Here is a 13,591-nt window from a genome sequence, read left to right as displayed (position 1 = left end):
CCACTTCCCACATCCAGATCCTATCCATCAAAGCAAGTAGAAACTCTCCACCCATTAAGCTATCGCTCCCATTCTTCCTCTGCTCAGTCATTTGCTCTCTCTAGCTATGCATTTCACTATTCTAGGTGTCTCCTCATGAGTGGAGTGCCTAGCTTTGGTCCTTTCGTGTCTGCCGGAGCACGTTGTTTTCAAGGTTTAGCTATGTTACAGCACGTGTCAGGATTTCATTCCTCTTTACGGTTGAATAGTATTCTATTGTGTATCTACACAGCATTTGTTTACTCACTCATCCATCAAATGCACACTTGGGTTGCTTCCATTTTTGGTTCACGGTTATAAAACCCCCTCTGTACTGTTGCTTTGCATTCTTTGGGGTATAGAACCACAAGTGGGATTTCTGGGTAGTGTGACAATTTTATGTTTAACTTTTTGAGGAACTGCCAGACACATTTAATTTTTTAATATAGCATTTGGGGAGTTTCAAGGGCTCTCACCTGCAATTACTCTGTGTAACGCACATAAAGTCTATTAAAGTTTCATCAGGCTCTTTTAAAAACTGACTGGGAAACTGAAGCTCACACACAAGATCACCAGGCTTGCACCAAAAACAAGACCCGAATCCGGGTCTCCGGGCCCCAGCAGCTGCTTGCCCTCTGCTCTGCAGCCTCCCTGGTGGCTGAGCTCTGCGGTGTTAGGCCAGCACTCTGGAGCACATGCCTTTGGGTAGGTGACTTGTCTGTAAAGGCACAGTAGAGCACAGAAGCACAGAGGTAAGTCTGCAGGGGACGTTTGAGATGACCCAGTCCAAAGGTGTGCTTTGCAGATGGGGAAACTGGTTCACTGGGTGTAAAAGTCAGGCATCTGTCTGAGGTCACACAGGAAACGACAAAGCCCACTTGTCTTCTCTCCCGTCTTGTCTTCTGTCTCCTTCCCTCACCACCCTGGCCTGTGGGACTCTTTCTTTCATTGTGTCCCTTCCTGCCAAAGGAGATACTCACGGAGAAAAATCCAGTTATTTAAAGCTAAGCCTATTGACCCAGAGCACCTGGTCAGTCTGTGCCTAAAATAAACCACTAAGTCAGACAGGATGAAAGAGCTCTGTCTGCTGCGAGGGGACAGGGCCAAGCGAGGGCCCAGGATGGTGGCACAGCTGCTCCAGCTCGGAGCCTCCAGGCTGGAGGAAAAGGAGGCCTCTTCTCTCCATCCACCTCAAGTGCCCCTAGAACCCATAATGCCTCCTTCCCACCGGCCGCCGATGACACACAACTTGTGTGTTCCCTGAGGGATGAGGTCACTCACCATGTCTGCCCCTTGAAGAGGAGCTGACTATTCTGAAACAGAGAGAAATCTAATGGAGGGCAAGTTCAGGGACTCACTCTGGCAAAGAGACTTCCCAACATCGCCCTTAAGAATGTGGCCTTGGACTCAGGCTGTGTGCTCGGTCCAACCCTGCCACTTGCTGCAGAGTCCCCTGGGAAATGTATGTGTGTCAGACCCCAGTGTCCTCACCTGGAAAGTGGAGACAACTCAGCATCTTTGGCAGGAAGTCATGTGAGGATTAACTAGGACAAGCCTGGTGGCCGGCACAGCGTGGCACAAGTAAATATTACTGATGTCATTGGCTTTGCTCACAAAGACCTTGACTCATATGAGCTGTGGGGTAGAAACTGCTTTGCTGGAGATAGTAGGGTGTCATCTTGCACCCCATGCTATGATAAGACTATATAACGAAGGAGTTGGAGACCCTGGCAAGTGGCTGTAGAAATATAGGCAGATGCAGAAGGAAGACTGATATGGAAGGAAGGAGGGAGAGACGGAGGGAGGGAGAGAGGGAGGGAGGGAGGGAGAGAGAGAGGGACGGAGGGAAGAAGGGAAGAAGAGGGGGAAGGAGGGAGAGAGGGAGGGAAGGAGGGAGGGAGGGAGGGAAGAAGGGAGGGAGGGAGGGAGGGAGGGAGGGAGGGAGGGAGGGAGGGAGAGACAAAGGGAGGACCTGGTAACAGACAGACCCTACATTTTATGTATTGCCATTTCCTAGGTTCTGTTCTTCTCTGGTACTCAGGAAAAGCTCATTCAGAGTGACAGCCTGGTTCAAATGTGTTCAGAAGTCCCCTTTCTTCCCATTGTTTGGGGGTTTCCTGCAGTGACAGAGCCCTAAGGGGGAAAGGAGGAGGCGACCCAGACAGTTTGTTCCTTCTTAATTCTTTCACAGTCCCAAACAGGGTGGAACCCCCCACCCCCACACATAAGTCTACCTCCACCAGTGTGAGAACAAACAGAGTCGCCCAGGCAAACAGTCATATGTACAGGTAAACACAAACACTTAATGACAGGCCCACCTGCGCTTAACTGAGATTTGAATGCAGTCCAAAACTTGATATTGGCACTTCTGCCTGGGCTGGAAATGCATGGGATTCATTGCTTAGAGGGACATCACTTAACAGCAGTGAGAAGTTCCTGGTGTTTTCTCGCACTGGAACTCTGAACAAAGATTTTTTTTTTTTCTTAACTGCTGTCAGTGGAAGCAGCTTCATGGAGTCACAGGGAGACTGGGAGGGGAGCCCTTTCCAATTCAGGTTAATCATGGATATTTAGGGGGTATTATTTTGCCATGTTGTATTAAGAACAGGGCCATCACAAGAAACAACAGATGTTTTCATTGTTTAACTTAGACAATGAACTTACAGATTTTGGATACTTCTCTACAAAAATAAAGCCATGTAATTATTTCAACAAAGCCTTCATATGTGCTCAGACATTCTTGGGCAATTTCAGTATAAATATGGCTTTCATAGAAGGAATCAATACTGAACCAGGTCGGTCTTAAAAACTTAACACTTGGGTTATATAGTTAATTTGAGATTGACCTTCGTGGTGCTTACTCATTGATTGGAAGAAGGGAAAGCAAGGATTTCCCTACTCTCCTTCCTGTTTGTAATAGATTTGAATGCTATGCACAGAATCGTGGTCTAGGATCTCATGGCATCAGTATCATCATCCATCTGTGTGACACTGGGCAAGTCCCTTAGTCACACTGGACGCCTGCTTCTTCACCTACAGTGAGAGGTTTGAAGAAAAATATGGAGTAAACACATGTATGCAAGAACCTTGGATCCACCCCACATAACCACATAACGTGTGTGTGTGTGTGTGTGTGTGTGTGTGTGTGTGTGTGTGTGTGTGTTTTATGTGTGTGTGCCTGCAAAATATGCATTCTCTCTAATGCAGAAAATGGGCAGAATTATAAATTTTTAATCATAGATAGAAATAAACACCAATACGTAAAACAGATACTAAGATTTCCACCTGTACCTTTTTAAAAGATTGATATACTTTATTATGAGGAGGCACGGGGATATCAGAGGTCAGCTTTCAGGAGCTGACTCTCTCCTTCCACCACAAGTTCCGGAGAGTCAAGTTCAGGCTGTCCGGTTTGCACAGCAGTCATTTCACTCATGTCCGTCTTTTTGAGACAGGAAGAATTATTCTAATTCATAGATTATGAGGCCTACAGAAAACATTGTGTGTGTCACTAAATGACCCAAGTTGAGTGCCTAGAGGGAAGGAAGCCCTTGTCCATCTCCACATGTCCTAACAGTGTCTGGGATTGTCCATCTATTCTGGCCTCATGGAGCAAGCACCTGGAAGTGCCACGTTCCTTCCCTTGGATAGAATCTCCAAGGCTTGTCTTGTTCAGGCTCCTGCCTCAACAGTGACCCCAGCAAGAGTCTAGGGCTATTGAGGCCCCCAGGGAGGCTGGAGTCTCCCCAACTGTGGTCTCTCTTCTACCGCGTTCTCTCAGCTCACAGCTCTGAAGCTGGCTAGCAAGCCAACCCAGGGAGACCCTAGGAAGTCTGAATGCAGGCTCCTGGTCAGAATCCTCTCTAGAAGTGAGACTGGGCTGGGGTGGAAGGTATATAGACAGACACAAACAGCAATACTCCAAACAAACAAAAACCAGAAACTCAGTCTGTGTGGCTCCCCAAGTTGTCCTACAGGTCTCTGATCTACTCTTCTTCATGCAATTTTACTTAACTATTTTCTATATAAAACAGACAAACAAACAACTCCTCTGAACCTGCTGGTGTGGTAGCACACACCTTTAATCCCAGCACAGGGAAAGCAGAGGCAGGCGGATCTCTGTGAGTTCAAGGCCAGTCTCATCTACATAATGAGCTCCAGGCCAGCCAGGACTACATAGAGAGACCCTGTCTCAAAAACACAAACAACAGGGAAAAACCCTGGTGTTTTCAGATCCTTCTCCAAGGGCTGGTCCAATAAGTATAGTCCTCACCCCTCATCAAAGAAACTTTTCCCAGAGACCATTCCAGAAAACCACAACCAAACAGTGAAGAACTGTGGAGGCCAGGCCCAACTCATACATCTACAACTCAACTCCTGGGTGGAAAGATTATAAAGCCAGAGGAGCGAGAGTTTACTGTGAGACCAGGTCTCTTAGGAATGTCAGAAACTACACCTGCAATAGTTCGTGACTGCCTAAACATGAGCTGAACAAGGACAGCAACAACAGGCATGTTATCACAGAAGAGGAGAGACCTCAGCCCTCCACAAAGAACTACAGACATATTAACACGGACAGAGGAGAGACCTCAGCCCTCCACAAAGAACTGCAGACATATTAACACGGACAGAGGAAAGACCTCAGCCCTCCACAAAGAACTACAGACAACCAAGAAATGGCGAAAGGGGGAGCAATGGTCTTCTCCAGAGAAAAGCACCCCAACTGGTTACGCAATACCGAAAGATCAGCCCTAAAAGCATACATACACAAGTAACATTATATAGACTGAGCAAGTTGTACTCGTGGATTTAAGAATGAGCCGGGCGGTGGTGGCGCACGCCTTTAATCCCAGCACTCGGGAGGCAGAGCCAGGTGGATCTCTGTGAGTTCGAGGCCAGCCTGGTCTCCAAAGCGAGTTCCAGGAAAGGCGCAAAGCTACACAGAGAAACCCTGTCTCGAAAAACCAAAAAACAAAACGAAACAAAACAAAAAAACAAACAAAACAAAACAAAACAAAACAAGAATGTGCGTGTGTCTATAAAACAGTAACTAATGAAAGGGGGGCTATGAATTAGAAAGAGCCAGAAGGGGTCTATGAGAGGGTTTAGAGGGAGAAAAGGGAAGGGGGAAATGATGTGATTATATTATAATCTCAAAAATAAAAGAATTTTTAAAAAACAACCTCTGAGCCTTTTCCACCTCTCTCTTTTCCGGTTCCCAGGCCCCTTCCTCCACCTACTATGCACTAACCTTCCGTGAGGCTGACAGGCACTCTGGCATGACATGGTACTCTCTCTCAGCCCTGGCTGCCGTAGACAGGGTGGCCTATGGCACTCATCCCTTTGCTGGGAATTGAGGCTTTCTGGACTCCCATGACCATCTCTGCAGACCTCGGGTGCCCAACTCTCCTGGCTTTACCTACAGGCCCCCTCCTGGAGCCTCTGTAAATGCTGACTGAACGACTGACTTGGCTGTCTCACGAGGTGCCCAGCACCTTCCTACACCCCCACATGTCACAGTCCCACAAGTGTGGCCTTCCTCTTGGGTTTGAGCCCTAAGTTTGGCAGTCCTCACACTGCACTGGTATCTCTGGCCTCTCAAGGTGAGCTCTTGGCAGGATGCTGGCATCTACAGACATACCGACCTCAAAGCCAAAGTAGTTCTGCTGAAGGCCTGCTCAGCCTGTATCACTGCCATCTTCCTGATTGTCACTGTGGAGAGCTTTTGGGGGTTCCGAGTGCTTCGTGTCTTCTTCTCAGATCTTCATAAAATAGGGTCAGAGGCCAGGCAGGGTGACACACGCCTTCAATCACAGCACTCGGGCGGCAGAGGCAGGTGGATCTCCTGAGTTCAAGGGCAGCTTGATCTACATAGTGAGTTCCAGGACAGCCAAGACTGCATAGAGAGACCCTGTCTTGTCTTAAAAAGATGGCAGGGGGTGGGGGTGGGGGACAGAGTGCAGCCACTGATGCTCAGAGGGGTTGTGGTGTGCCTGAGACAGGTTTGCTGTGGGGCCGACACAGCCCAAGTTTGGGATCTTCCAGGCTGAAGAGTGTGTTCCTAAGCTCAGAGCTTATGGGACAGTGTGTGGGATGATCCAGTTGATCTGCAGTCACAGCTGATCCTCTTTTATTATCTAGCATCCCAGGGGGGCTGGTGAATGTTAGGTATCTGACTCGTCTTCAGGTGGGATGTATTTGGGTAGTTCACAGGCAATTCATGCCTCTGTCCCATGAAAGGGACAGCTTGCAGGAACACTCTTGCAGCCCCAGAACAGCTCACCTGGCTTTGCTTTCACACAAGGTCTTGCTAGGGGACCCGGGCTGAACTTGAACTCTTCCTTCTGAGTGCTGAGATTACGGAAGTGCCCCACCATGCCAGGCTTGCTCACTTTATCACACAAAGCTGCAGTGGTATGATTTAAGTCCCACATGCCTGTGGACTTTGCTGCCTGCCAGTGAGAGCGAGAGAGCTAGAAAGAGGGGGGAGGGAGAGAGGGAGAGAGAGAGAGAGAGAGGGAAAGGCAAGGGAGATCAGGTGTAAAATAGATGAAACCAGCAGCTGGTCTGTGTAAGCTTGGAAGCACAAAGAACATTTCAAAGAAGAGGGATGTGGTGGTGGCTTGTCAGGCCTGAAGGAAACCCGCAACTCTCCAGATTTTGTGATATTTGTAATTTTTTTCACAGTATGTCAGTCTTACTTTTGTGCATGTGTGCGTATGTGCATGAGATCTGTATGTGTTCATGTATGTGCACATGTTGATGTCAGGCGTCTCACTCAGTGGCCGCCCACTTTATATTTTGAGACAGGATCTCTCACTGAACCTGGAGCACACTGATTCAGCTAAACGACCTGGACAGCAAGCCCCAGGGTTCTTCTTGTTTCTGCCTCACCAGCACTGAGATTTCAGGTGCGTGTGGCTCCTAGCTTTCATCTGGGTGCTGGGGGATCCAAACTAAGGGCCTCGTGCTTGTACAGCGAACACTGTGCCAGCTAAGCCACCTCCCAGCCCCATCATCATTTTTATCTTTCTAAATTAGCAATCACATTTTTGTCTATTTTTAAACATTTTAAAAATAAATTTATTTACATCCTGGCCAAAGTTTCCCCTCCTTCCTCTCCTCCCAATCCCTAACCCCCATCCATCTCCCTCTGTTCCCACTCCCCAATCCACTCCTCCTTTTCAGTTTAGGAAAGGGCAGGGCTCGCATGAGTATCAACAAAACATGGCATATCAAGTTGCAGTAAGACTAAGCACCTCCCCATGTGTTAAGGTTGGGCAAGGCGACCCGATATGGGGGAGCAGGTTCCCAAAAGCCAATAAAAGAGTCATAGACAGCCCCTGTACCCACTGTTAGGAGTCCCACAAGAGGACCAAGCTACACAAACGTCACATATATGCAGAGTGCCTAGGTCAGTCCCATACAGGTTCCTGGTTGTCAGTTCAGTCTCTGGGAGCCCCTATGAGCCCAGGTTAGTTGATTCTGTGAGTTTTCTTATGGAGTCCTTGTTCCCTCTGGTTTCTACAATCTTTTCTCCTCTTCTTCTGCAGGATTCCCCAAACTACTCCTAATATTTGGCTGTGGGTCTGCGTCTGTTTCTAAACATTTTTTCAGAGATTTGTTTTATGTGTGTGGGTGTTTTACCTGCATGGATGTCTGTGCACCACATGCGTGCAGTGCCTGTGGAGGCCAGAAGAGGGCGCTGGATACCTTGGAACCGGAGTTACAGATGATGGTCAGCTGGCCTGTGGACACTGGGAAGCCACGCCAGTCCTCCGGACAAGCAGCCAGTGCTTGTCATCTCAACCATCTCTCTAGCACCTTGCCTACTCTCAAATCTGTAACTTCGACTGTTTTCTTAAGATGCAGGCTCTAGAAATCCTAATTCATTCCGGAAATTTCACTGGATCCCAGAGTGGCCTAGAGCTGGGCAGGAACCGATCTCCTGGATCCTGATGGAGGGTCCTCAGTCCATATGTAAGCTGCATATTCGTGCAGTGCTATGAGGACTTGGAATTGCCACCTCCCTGGGAAGAGCTCTTCCTCTACAATGAAGAAGACAGATGTTAAGGCAGTGCCCATGGTCATGATTCGCTAGAAAGCCAGTCTGCTTCTCCACAGGCTCCACCTGATAGTGCTCACACTTTAGAGTCTTGGGACAGAGGAGCCTCAGTGCCACCCTAATGTCCTCCCCTCCCTCCTGTCGCTGTGACAAGCTGTCAGTGTTGAGGACGGAGCCACTCCTCAGAGCTGGAAGTCACTGGAAGATGGCATTAGCTCCTCCTGCCACCCAGCCCAGGAACTGTGAAGAGGAAGAAATCCCTCCTGTCAGGAGTTGAGTCAGGGGACCAGGGCGGCTGACAGTGAGCAGAGGCTTTGTCAAGTGAGTGTGGGACACACAGGATGCTGCGGGGGGGGGGGGGGGGCTCCCCTCTTCTGGTCCCATCTTGCCCCTGGGCTCTCTCTAAGCCTCCACACAGATGCTTTATCAATCTCAGTTCAAGAGCTCCCTCCTCACCCTGAAGCCTAGCCTAGCATCACCATGCACACATTCTGGTCTCTTGAACCTCATCCTCCTGGCCTTTCTGTATGCTCTGTGCCTGATCTTTCCCAGATGACAGCTTTCCACACCATGGAGAAGAGCCACCAGGGCCCCAAGTGTTCTTTTTACGAGGCTTCATTTCCCGTCTCTATTGTCTTCCATCTTAACATGATCGCTAGACCCTTGATTGTACTGGCTTCCCTTTCTGTCCCACCCCTCCCCCTCACTCTATAGCACAGGGTGGCCTAGAACTTCAGATTCCCCCTGCCTCAATGGGCATCATTTTGAGTGTGTGGTTACAGGTATTCACCACCATGCCCGGATAACATTTCCCTTTAAACAGAACAGACCCAATGCAGTAGAAGTGGTCTGAGCAGGTGAGTACAAGAACTGTCATCCCCCAAGGGAGCCCACCAGTTCTGACTGCTACTCTGGGCCCTTCAGGTTTGGTGAAGCACATCCCCGTGGCCCTGGTATGGATTGTTGGGGGAGAGGTGTAATTAAATGCATTATTTACTGAATATTGGGAGTTGGGACCAGAGGCACCACGTACACACACTGGGGACGTTGGTAATAGTGAAGTAGGGGGTCAGTCCCACAAGGCAAAAGGCAACAGTGAGGAGGAGAGCCCAACCTCAGGCCACTGTGGCATCGAATGCCACATCCTTAGCCAAGTTGACCCCATTTTTAACAACCTCCGCTGACAATGTGAAAAGATCAAGTATGGCGTTTCCCGAGTGTTTCATCAGAAGGTCACAGATGACAGACAGAAACAAACTTATGGTCGATGGGTTTGGAAAACCCTGGGATAGCTGGGGGTAAGTGGGCTTCTCCCAAGAGCCTGCAACGTGCCAGAGAGGTGCTGAGACTCCATGTGCAGCCACAGCACGAGGCTTCCTGACTTCTTTCGGCATAAAAATCTTTGTCCTTTTACTATATACAATGCACCCATGACCCCCAAAGGAAGCACACCCCTAGGGCTTCTACTTTACTATTTGTTCATTTATTGTGGTGCTCGTGACTGAACTCAGGGCTTTGAGGATGCTAGGCAAGCCCTTGACCACCGAGCTACGTCCCCAGCCCCATTCTTCATTCTTCCAGCGGAACACAGTCACCCACTCCCCACACCTTAAAGGTACCAATAAAACTGGATGATCCACCTCAGAGCTTCTGCCCTCACACTTACCCTGAACTGGGGAGAATGGCTGTGGAGAAACAGGGTGGCCCCCAAGGCTCACAGTCAATAGAGCAGAACGGGGGTTGGGGGTAGAGGACCATCTTCTGTAAGCAGAGTAAACCAAGCTCAATGGGTTAAAATGACAGCCAGACGCTGGGCAACCAGGCAAGTCACCACAGGGCAGAAACAAGTCTCTTTTCTTTAAAAGAAATATATATACACACATAATATTTATTTACGCCGAAGCACCACGTGCATGCAGTGCCCACAGAGGCCAGAAGAGGGCAATGGATCCCCCTAGGACTATTGTGAGCTGCCATGTGTGAACCAGGGGCTCTGTAAGAGTAACCAGTGCTCTTAGCCACTGAGCCATCTTTCCAAATCCTTTCTTTCCCTTTTTTTAGGATTACATGTAGCCTAGGATGGCCTCAAATTTTCTAAGTAGCTAAGGATGACCTTGAACTCTTCCTTGATCCTCCTGCCTCCACCTCCGGAGTGCTGGCCTCTCTCCCTACACCTGGCAGAGATGGCTGCTGGTCAGGCGTCCTCTATCTACAATGGTGTTCATGTCACTGGCGGGGCTGCCTCTTCCTCTTGCACAGTCTACTCATCCCTCCACACTCCAGCTGGACATTTTCTACGCGTTCGTTGAGTGAATCCGGGACTGTGTGGTTGGGATAGACGGCTTTTCAACTCTCACTGAGGGTTGAGGTTTATGGAAACTATGAAAGAGTTGCTTGAATTCAGAGAAAGGGGCGGTCAGCAAAAACTGAAGCAGGACTTGGGGGACAGAAAATCCCAGGGTTGGCCTAGTGTTGGCGAAAAGGACACAGGCCATGTCTGCAGCTGAGACGATCTCACACTGGGGCATGTGGCATTTTAAGGATGTCTTCAGCAACGCTGTAGTTAGTGCCCTGAAGCTAAGCAGAATCAACCAACTGTTTGTCGGCATCAGCTGTTCCATTTGGCAAATTTTAGCCAGGGCCATGGATGGCTACTCATCATGATGACTGTAACAGGCCCTGGTGGTGGCTCGGCGCCACACTCAGGTCCTCAGGACATTGCAGCCTTATCTCACGCGGTCCAAGAGAGCCAGGTTCTTGTCCGCCATTCCCACTGTACAGCCGAGGTTCGGAGGAACTGGCTAACTTGTCCTCACACAGATGATGACCTCTGTATGGTCACTGGTGGTGGTGGCAGTGTTTGCTGTTACCGTCCCAAAGCAGATTTGACACAGAATTTCAAACATACTCAAGCAGGGAGAGCAGTCTATTGGGCCACCCGGCCCATTTCCCAGCAACACTTGCTATTCACTTGAGGCCAGTCTGGTTTCACAGGTTACCCCACAACTCCTGCTCATCACCTTGGATTTTTACATGTTTATTCTATTTGTTATTATGAGAGTGTGCATGCGTAAATGCCATGATGCACACGTAAACGCCACGATGTATACGTGTGGAGGTCAGAGAACAACTTTCAAGCATCTCTTCTACCATGCTTTTATCCACCGAGCCGTCTCCCTGCGCACCTTGTATTGCATTAGAGGACATCATCAGCAGACTTTGCATCCTCCTGGCAAAGTACCCAGGACCAGGGACACCCCAGCCCTGCCCCTCTCCCACCCATGTTTCACGCTAGCCACTGTTCCAAACACCCCTGCATTCAGACATGGAAGTGAGTTGTGGGGCAGCCTGTCCTAAAGCCCTGGCCTGGCCTGACGAGTGACTTCTCTGAGTCACCTATGTGTCTGTACCTGGAGCTTCGTCCCTCAACCTGGCTTCTCTTGAGACAGAAACAACGGGATGTGGCGGGGCTCTCGCCGTGAGCACAAGTCTTTCTAGACCAGGTTGGTCCTAAACTCACACTCTGGTCGTGCCCTTGTTAGTTCCTGCTTTGGGTTAGAGGGAGGGCAGGAGGAGAGGCAGTCTCTGCCTGGGAGGGAAGGACTCCCTCTTCTTTCCAATCTAAGAGCAAGAAGTACAGATGGGTTCAAAGAGCAGTAAGCTTTCTCAGCAGTTTGGCCAGGTGAGGATACAGTACCTATTATGGCCAGCAGGTGTCGCCTGAAGAGCACCAGAAACCATGGGTGGTGTGGGGTGCTTACGATGAGGTTTTCTTTCAGTATTAAATCCTATTGGACCTGGGAGAAGTGAAATGAAGTTACCCCTGTACGGATCTGTCTTGGTGGATCTGGCACTACTTAGGTCTCGAGTGACGCTTTAGAGAACCTGACGTGTGTTTGCATCAGATCCTGGAACCAAACTGGCATCAATAGTCCTGTTCTACAGATGAGGGACCCAAGGCTCTGGAAACCAAGTGGTTTCTAAATGATACACAGGCACCGAAGGGCAGGGCTTGGAGTCGGCAATAGGATGTGACTCTAGTCTCCCGACTTTTCTGGGCACTGTGCTGAGGCACCGGGCATCCCTGCTAGCTGGACCTGAAGGAGAAGATGAGGTCACAGTTGCCCTTGGCCCTCTGGGAAGAGGTGAAGGAGCAAGGTGCTCTCGGGGCCATTGGCACGAGACCCGCTGTTCTCTGAGGGCATCTCCCTCCAGTTTCAAAGTCTGCCTTTCAGTGACAGGGTACAACTAAATCAGTGACTTCCAACCCCTGCCTTGAACACACACACACACACACACACACACACACACACATACATGATGACTCACACATTATCACACACACACACACACACACACACACACACACACACGATGACTCACACATTATCACACACACACACACACACACACACACACACACACACACACGTGCACAAATTGGGAGAGAGAGACAGCCCTAAGACTGCCCGTGTTTTACATCTTCTACATGTTGGACATAAGCAGCTTCCCAAGAGTCACACATGGGGCTTGGGCTGGCATTTGCCCCAAGGGATGCTCTGTGTGTTTCTGATCAGCATTTTTAAGATAATTTATTTATTTATATTTTATGTACATTGGTGTTTTGCCTGCATATGTGTTTGTAGGAACATCCCCTGGAACAGGAGTTACAGACAGTTGTGAGCTGCCATGTGGGTGCTGGGAATTGAATCTGGATTCTCAGGAAGAGCAGCCAGTGCTCTTAACCACTGAGCCATCTCTCCAAGCCCCCAATCAGCATTTTTATTGACAATCTCCATGCTAGTTTCTCAAAAGGCCTAATACAGTGCTGGCACATGCTGGCTGTTCAAATGTTCAATCAAAGCACATGGCACACAAGACCAGGGCTGAACTTGCTTTGTCCTTCAGCTAATTCCCTTTCTGTTTGGTAGCAATCTATGGCTTTGTCACAGATGAGAAACTGAGGCACAGAGTGAACTCTGCTTCACACGACCTGTTTCCCGCCTTGTCCGGTCTTTGATCCCGCAGGATCTGAGAGGAGGGAAGCCCTGAGTCTAGGTGACAGCCAGGTTTCTGCTCAGATGGGGGTGGTGACACCAGGAGTCTATGAATCAGTGGCATCAGGGTTTTGCCTCAGTTGGTGAAGGACGGAATGGGCAAGCCCCTCCAGGTGGCCCGAAGGTTAAACTGTCACGTTCACCCTCCCTGAAGGGATGGTTGTGGGGGGAGGAGGGCAGAGTGTGTCCCCCCAGCTCTGCTTGTTCTCTGTGGAGGTTTGCTCACTGAAGAGGACTCTGCTCTCCCTGCTCTGATTCAGTATGGCCGCAGTCCTCAGTGAACCTTGTAACAGAGAAGCTGGTTATGTGGCGCCCCCTCGTGTCCGATGGCAGGATGGCAGAGCTGCAGGCTGTGCTGAAATCTCTACCTCAAATTGTGTCTCACAGGGAAGACGGCAGCCTGCCCGCCCCATCCCAGCTTGTGTCCATCTCGACCTCTGAGACTTCTTAG

The 13,591-nt window shown here is 49.5% G+C and overlaps 1 long non-coding RNA gene across 2 annotated transcripts; it reads right to left on the bottom strand.

Annotated features, from left to right (window-relative positions):
* Positions 1-443: 443 nt before the first annotated feature.
* Positions 444-1,567, bottom strand: LOC131914938 (uncharacterized). 2 transcript variants are annotated; one of them, XR_009380220.1, is made up of 3 exons: positions 1,510-1,567; positions 1,300-1,331; positions 444-993 (listed from the first exon to the last, which is right to left on the bottom strand). It is a non-coding gene; the product is annotated as an uncharacterized LOC131914938 (long non-coding RNA). The 2 variants fall into 2 exon arrangements; XR_009380219.1 differs by having other exon boundaries at positions 444-978.
* Between the last annotated feature and the right edge of the window lie 12,024 nt (positions 1,568-13,591).

This window comes from Peromyscus eremicus, chromosome 7, assembly GCF_949786415.1.
Source record: "Peromyscus eremicus chromosome 7, PerEre_H2_v1, whole genome shotgun sequence".
Taxonomy (NCBI): Eukaryota; Metazoa; Chordata; class Mammalia; order Rodentia; family Cricetidae; genus Peromyscus; species Peromyscus eremicus.
Note: the sequence above shows the minus strand (reverse complement) of the source record. Positions and strands in the feature narration are given on the sequence as shown.